Here is a 7,522-nt window from a genome sequence, read left to right on the forward strand (position 1 = left end):
CCCCGCCCCGGCCCACACCTCCCTTTCTCGGGGACGCGCAGCGTACTCGCGACGCCGGTGCCGCGCGCGGGCGCGCCTCCCCACCGGGGCCGCTCCGAGCCTCTAGTCCAGACCCGGACTCCGGCGGCCCACGAGCATGCGCGGCGAGCGCCCGCCGAGCCCTCCTGAGGACGGCTCCGCTGCTCCGGGTCTTCGCGACGGTCGAGCGGAGATGCAAGTCGACCAATAGGAGGGAAGGGGCGGGTCCAGAGCCGGAAAGGGGGCGGGGCCGCCGCCAGGAAGCCGGTGGGGACTTTGGAAGCTGGAAGCTTACTGTTACCTGGTCTGTTCAGTCAGCTGCAGAGCCTCGTGCACAGCCTCGGGGAAGATCCTCCGGTCAGTTACGTGCTTACTCCAGCACTTCACAGCAAAAGGAGGCTGTGAATGAACACTCTTTGACATCGCTTAATATTTGGGGTCCATTCGCAAATGGTCACACGAAAAGACTTGCATTTGTGTTGGTAATCAAATTGTGCCCTTCCCTTGGCACCACGCTGGCCCAGTAACAAAGCTGCTGCTGATTGAGCAAATGCACGGATCCGTATCCGTGCAGCTAAGCAGTACAGCAATCTTGAAAGGTAGCGTCTCTTGACTCCATTGCACAATGAGTCAACTGGTTAGAAAAGCTCGGTTGGTAATTTACATTGCTGTTGTGAGAAAGGTCACACTGCAAATACAAGTCAGTGATGACCATTTACCATATGGCCTGCTATTCTACTTCAGAGAAAGAACAAAGTTCTTCCGGCATTGTACAGTTGTTAGCCAAACACCTCACCTAGGCCCCACAAATTACTTACACCCACCCCAGAGTCTACTGGTTCTCTTGCTTCAGAAGTTCAGAAATGCTGGCTTCTTTTCAAATAAGACCTCTCCACGGTTGCCTGTGACGCCTTAACATGTCTTTAACCTCACTGCCCCATGGGTAACAACTTCTCAGCATAATCACCTTTTAAGGCTTCTCTGGTCCAAATTTTTTGTTGACTTTAAACCACTTTTCTGAGTCACTCTTTTTGTGTCGTTGTTGTAAATTTTGAAAGAATAGAATAACAAGACTACTAAGACTCCATGAGTATATGTAGGACTCTGTAAATACCTCTTGAATGAACACATATACATTCTCTTCCACTCTGGTACAGTAGTTACTGCCCCCAACTTCACATATAAGTTAGGTGCGTGTGCACATGATGCACAAAAATCACTAGGAAATGTACATGACAATTCTACATTCTATTCCTCTTGCTGTGGTAAAATACTGTCAAAAGCGACTTGAGAATAAAGGAGTTTATTCTGGCACATATCTGGTTGCAGGGGCTCGATATAGCTGGTCACAATAAATCAGAGGTCAGGAAGCAGAGAGAGAGGCATGCTCATCATGCTTCTTCATCGTATGTAGTCCAGAATCCATTGCCTATAGAATGGCCCTGCCCACACTTAAGATTGGTCTTCCCACCTCGGTTAACATAACGAAGATAATCCTTCATAGGCAATGTCAGAGGCCTGTCTCCCAGTGAAGCTAGATCCTGACAAGTTTCCAGTGAACACCAACCACCACATCACTCTACTGGTTGAATTCATTGGCTCCTCAGCTTTTATGACAATGTACTTTTCAAAGCACCTTCAAGCCCATATGCTGTTTGTATTGTTAGGAGATCACTGAATGCGCTCACTTGGCTCTGTGTTTAAACCATGCTGCCTTGACATGGTCTGGACCTTTTTGCTATAAGATTTCTTTAAATAAATGCAGCAGCTGTTTCAAAACACCCTTCGAGGGCTGCCTTCCTCCAGAGATTGCGTGAAGGCCTTCTTCTGCCTGCTCTGCCTCACTGTCTCAATCCCAGTGGCTCAGACTTTCCCCTTTCCCTGTGGTCCTATAAGAAGTTCCTGGGGTTCTCCTATCCCAAAGTACATACCTAATATCAAACATTTGTTTTTATTGAATATTTCCTTAGTTTTCAATGAACACTGTTATAAGTATCTTTTCATCAATATTTCCCATGTCCTTGTTTACCGTCTCAACTCCTCCAAAGTAATCACAGGGTGTGAATAAGTTTAGCCCTTTTGAAACTCATTGGCAAGTTGCCTTGCAGGGAAAATGTAGGCTTAGGTGACACGTTGCTGGGATCAAAGCATAGCTCTGCCACTGCAAGTGAATTCTCATTTTCAGGACCTTAGAAACTATCCGAGAGGCCTCCTCTTCCATCTGAACAAACAAACAAAAACCTCTGCAAACTGTATTTTCTGTTTGCATTGGTCCATGGAAAATGTGTTGACACTATACTTTAAAGAACTGTATTTGGTATTTACATTTTTCCCTTCAATCTTCATGGGATTTAAACCGGTTTTCTGGGCCCTGGAAGTATTGTGAGTCAGAGCCATTGCACCCATGCTGCCTAAATGCATGAGCCAGCCCAGTTGCCACCACAAACTATGAGTTCCTTGATCTGATTGTACCTAAGCTAGAAAACTGGTATGGTGATGACTACATGATATAGTAAAAAATAATTTGCTACAAGTACAATACTTACAGACATCTAACACATAGGCTAGTCAACAAACTACTGTTGCTGTATTATTACCAGTTTTTCCACATCACTGTATGAGATTACTGTGCCCAAGTGATCGTGGTTCATTCCATACGAGCAAATGTGTACTTATCCATCATTACCCACTTTCTTACAGAACTATTCACTGCCACTTCATATATATAGATATTGATTTAGGTGAAACATTTGTCTTCTTTTATTTTTGTTTTCTTTTAGACTTCACACATCCATTTCATCCTAACAGCATATAATTTGTCTGTTTTCTACTTGCTTAACAATTTACTGTTTCACTAAACAATCATCTAGCATTTGTTTTAGAGTGATGAAATAATATTTTTCTTTAAGTAGCTCATGGTGCTTTCCATTCTATTTGCTAAAGGACTTTTCTCCAATGGTAGTGATCTTAAAAAATGTGTTCACAAATTTGTGGACACTTCTTCCCTCACAAACTAGAGCCTAATTCTCTTCCAGTATGGCCCACAGTTGGCAACGTGGTTCTAACATACATAACAAAGCTGAGTTGTCACTTCTGACATTGGGTCATAAAAGGGTATTGTGGAATATTTCATTATGCTGCAGAATATTATTTTAACTGTGTAAAGTTGTGTTACCTTTGTTCATCTGCATTTGTTTAATGATGTAAGGATGTGTGTTTAATTATGTAAAGATGTGTTGAATTTATTTCACCAAGCCTGCCTAAGGCACCTGATTGGTCTAATAAAAAGCTGAATGGCCAATAGCTAGGCAGAAAAATGATAGCAGGAGCTGGCAGGGAATAAATTAGAGTAATAGAATAAATAGGAGAAGTAGAATAAATTGGAGAATAAATACAGAATAAATGGGAGAAATTTAGGCTCGAGAGGAATAAGAAAGAACGAGAAGAGAACAAGGGAGATGCCTGGAACAAGAAGCCAGGCAGCTGCCAGCTGGCAGACACAGAGTAAGACATACAGAAAGAAAATAAGAAAAAGTAAAAAGCCCCAAGGCAAAACGTAGATAAACAGGTTAATTTAAGTTAAAAGAGCTAGCCGGAAATGAGCCTAAGCTAGGCTGAGCATTCAAAACTAGTAGTAAGTTTCCGTGTCATGATTTGGGACCTGGTTAGTGGCTGGCCTAAAAGAAAAAGCCTAATACAAAAGGCCCGCCTCTGCCCCCTCAGATCATTAGCAAGTAAGGACCTGCTAGGCAGCCCTGAGAAGGAACCCACATTGTAAGAAACTATGGCATCTTGCCTGAGACCAGGAAGGAGCTGAGGCCCCCTGCCAATTACCACTTGAGTAACTTAGAGAAGTGGATTGGATCCTTCAGTACTTCAAAGGATATCATCTTGACCACAGTCTCACAGAGATATGAAACCAAATCCACTCAGTTAAGTCATTCACCTGCCTGACCCTCAAAACAATGAATTTAATGGAATGGCTTCATTATAATTGTAAGCCACCGAGTCTTGGGACATAATTTGATATCCAGCAATAGAGAACAAGTTCACTAAAGTGGTTCTTAACCTGGGACAATTTTGCATTGCAGAGGAATTCAGTGATGCCTTGAAGTTGTGTGTGTGTGTGTGTGTGTGTGTGTGTGTGTGTGTGTGTGAGAGAGAGAAAGAGAGAGAGAGAGAGAGAGAGAGAGAGAGAGAGAGAGAGAGAGAGAGAGAGAGAAAGAGAGAGAGAGATGATTTTTTAGGAAGGTGGTTTTGATTGCCATCTGGAGAGTAGTACTAAACATTCTATAATGAACAAGACAGCTTCCATGCCCACTCAGGCAGGAACCAAATTTCCCAGCACTATGCTAACTGCACCAGCCTGTCCACGTTCCCCTATACCTTGAGTTTCCTCTCCCATGTGTGCTAGTGGGTAAGGACAGCTTTGCTTCAGATCCATCATTCACTTGAGTGCTCCTCTTATTGCTCACCTTTCCTAGTGCCGTTGCCCTCTACAGCTAGTGAAAGCCTGAACTCTCTACTTGGCAGTGCCACTCAAAACAACCTGCTGCTTCCTTCAGGACTCCTCCCAAGGCAGAGAAATTAGCCAAGCTACCTACCTGGGAGCAACTCCCTCCTACTCATTGTCAGGTAAGGCACAATGGTATCAAGGATATTAGACTTAAGAGTTGATAGCAGGGCTAGGCGGCGGTGGCGAACGCCTTTAATCCCAGCACTCAGGAGGCAGAGTCAGGCAGATCTCTGTGAGTTTGAGGCCAGCCTGGTCTACAGAGTGAGTTCCAGGACAGGCACCAAAAACTACACAGAGAAACCCTGTCTCAGAAAAAAAAAAAAAAGAGCTGATAATAGATAATAGACAAGCATAATGTCACACACCTTTGATCCCAGCACTTGGGCAATGGAGGCAGGTGGGTCTCTGTGACTTTGAGACCAACTTGATTGACATAGTGAGTTCCAGAGCAGCCAGGGCTACACTGTGAGACAATGGGAATCTGTCTCAAATAAATACATGCATAAATAAATAAATAAATAAATAAATAAATAAATAAATAAATAAGAGTTGACAATAAATTGAAGCAACTGTATCTTACAAAACTATCTTATTTTTGTTCACTGTATGAGAGTTCTTCAGATAATCCGAACGAGTAACACACACACACACACACACACACACACACACACACACACACGGATATATTAGGAAATCGGCTCATACACTCACAGCAGCAGGAGAAAAAGCACACCTTGTTCAGTGAGGGAGAATCAGATGTTTGAACTTCTTGCATTTTTCTGTTCTATTGACCTTCAAGGATGGTACTCTCTCATCTCCAAACTGTGTCTTCCTCACTGAGCTCATGGGCCCACAAACTATTCCTGTCTGGAAATTCCCTCACAGACAAACTCAAAAAGAATGATCCGCCTCCTTTTCCTGTCTCTCCCTCCTCTCCTTCCTTCTTACTCCTCCTCTTCTCTCTCTTTTTTTCTTCTTTATGTTTTTGAGGTTTTATGGAGACAGGATTTATGTAACCTAGACTGACCTTGAGCTCACTACATAGCTGAAGCTGGTGTTAAAATTCTCATCCTCCTGTCTCTATCTTCCAAGTGCTGGGATTATAGACAAGTCTGCAGTTACATCTTTGTGGCTGTGATAGAGTTAGCTCTCTGCTGTGGTCAAGGTCCAAGTCGGTTATGTAAGTGTGAGAACAAAGAGATCTTAGTTTAATTAACCATCAGCAAGGCACCTACCTGCACAGTGGATGAAGGCAGTGCCAGCCACAGCTAACGGCCAGCCGATAGTCAAGGTCAGCTGCTGTGTTAGTCACAGTTAGCCAAGGTTCTCTAGAATAGCAGAACTTATAGAATGAATCTCTTTTTCTATATATAGAACAGGGATTTATTAGAATCACTAACAGTGGGCCATGGTCCAACTAATCCAACAATGCCTGGCTATGAATGGAAAGTCCAAGAATCCCAAAGTAGCTCAGTCTACAAGGCTGATGTCTCAGCTGATCTTCAGTAGACACTGGAATCCCAAAGAAGTAGTCTTTAGTATCAGTGAAGGAATGGACTTGCTAGCAAGATGAGAACGGGCAGGCAAAGAGCCAAACTTCCTTCTTTCATGTCTTTTTTAGGCTTCCAGAAGATGTGGCCCAGAGGTAAAGGTGTGTCCTCCCAATTCAAGATCTGGATTAAAGATGTGTGTCTTCCTACCTCAAAGGTCCTGACTAGAAGTCAATTCACCCACTTCAGAGCAAGGGAAAATCTCTCATTGGTGTGCCCTCCACATCTGGATTGTAGTTCATTCCCAATGTAGTCAAGTTGACAGCCAAGAATAACCATCACAGCTGCTAAAATATTAAGTCAAGAGACAGAGGGAAGTGTGACGGCTCCTAACTGAGTGGATAGAGGATGAACAGATGACAGTTGTCTTCCTGGTGAGGCCAAGAGGGCATAGAATGTGTGTGCCCTCCTTTGGCTCAGCCCATCCTAATGCAGAGAACCTATAATCCCATAGCAGTTAAATCAGCCTTTGTCCAGTGTCTATAAAAATGTAAGACAAACAAAACAAAAAACAAAAATTCTTGGGTTTTTTCCCTTCTCTTAGGCACCCCTTCTCCTCTCAGGAGTTTCAATTTTTCTCAATTTTGCACTTTTCTGTAATTCTTATTAATAAACCTTGCTTCTGTCTTGCTTATTCCTAGAGTGTTCATGTCTTTAATCTTTGCTGGAGCCACTATCCTAAGTCAGTCCTTGGTTTCTGTGTCTGACATCCCAGATCCTTGGATTAAGCACAACTGGACCCAGAAATGTTCTGTCTCACCCAAAAACCTTGTATGACTTCTAATACTTTGTGACTTTCTGTACACTGTGTGGAGGCAGAGACTGAGTTTATCTTGTTTGCTCCTGCATTTTATAAGCCAGCACAATGCCTGGCATTTTGTGTGGATTCAATACATATCTGTTAAACACATCACTAAAATCCTAACCTCCAAGATTTTGCCAAAACCTTTATCATTTAATTTACTTTTTTGATTTACTTATAAAAACCTAATTTCCTGAATAAGTTGCCTTGCCCAGATTGTCTTTAGTGAATTATTGCTTAATATTTGTTTTACAGTTCTCCCTCTTTGGAGATTATTAAAAACATTCTACTCTTCTAAAAATATCTTTATAAATTATACTATGTGTATTTGGAAGGGTGGGTAGGTGTTGAGGAATATTATTTTAAGGTGTGACACTTTTGTTTATGTTGCATTTCTTTAACTCTGTGAAGATGTGTTACTGTGCCTGTCTAAAACACCTGATGGTCTAATAAAGAGCTAAATGGCCAATAGTGAGGCAGGAGAGAGAAATAGGTGGACCTGGCAGGCAGAGAGAACATATAGAAGGAGAAATCTGTGAGAAGAAGGAGAAAAGAGATGGAGGAGTGAGAGAAGGGAGAAGCCAGAAAAGGAGGACTCCAGGGGCCAGCCAGCCAGCTACACAGCAAGCCACTGAA

At 42.9% G+C, this 7,522-nt stretch overlaps 1 long non-coding RNA gene across 1 annotated transcript; it reads left to right on the forward strand.

The window, feature by feature from the left end:
- Positions 1-267: 267 nt before the first annotated feature.
- LOC128097760 (uncharacterized) lies at positions 268-7,074 on the forward strand. Its single transcript, XR_008213981.1, has 3 exons — positions 268-375; positions 4,503-4,653; positions 6,156-7,074. It is a non-coding gene; the product is annotated as an uncharacterized LOC128097760 (long non-coding RNA).
- Positions 7,075-7,522: the final 448 nt, after the last annotated feature.

Source organism: Peromyscus californicus, unplaced genomic scaffold (genome assembly GCF_007827085.1).
Source record: "Peromyscus californicus insignis strain IS unplaced genomic scaffold, ASM782708v3 Scaffold_5__1_contigs__length_169319896, whole genome shotgun sequence".
Taxonomy (NCBI): domain Eukaryota; kingdom Metazoa; phylum Chordata; class Mammalia; order Rodentia; family Cricetidae; genus Peromyscus; species Peromyscus californicus.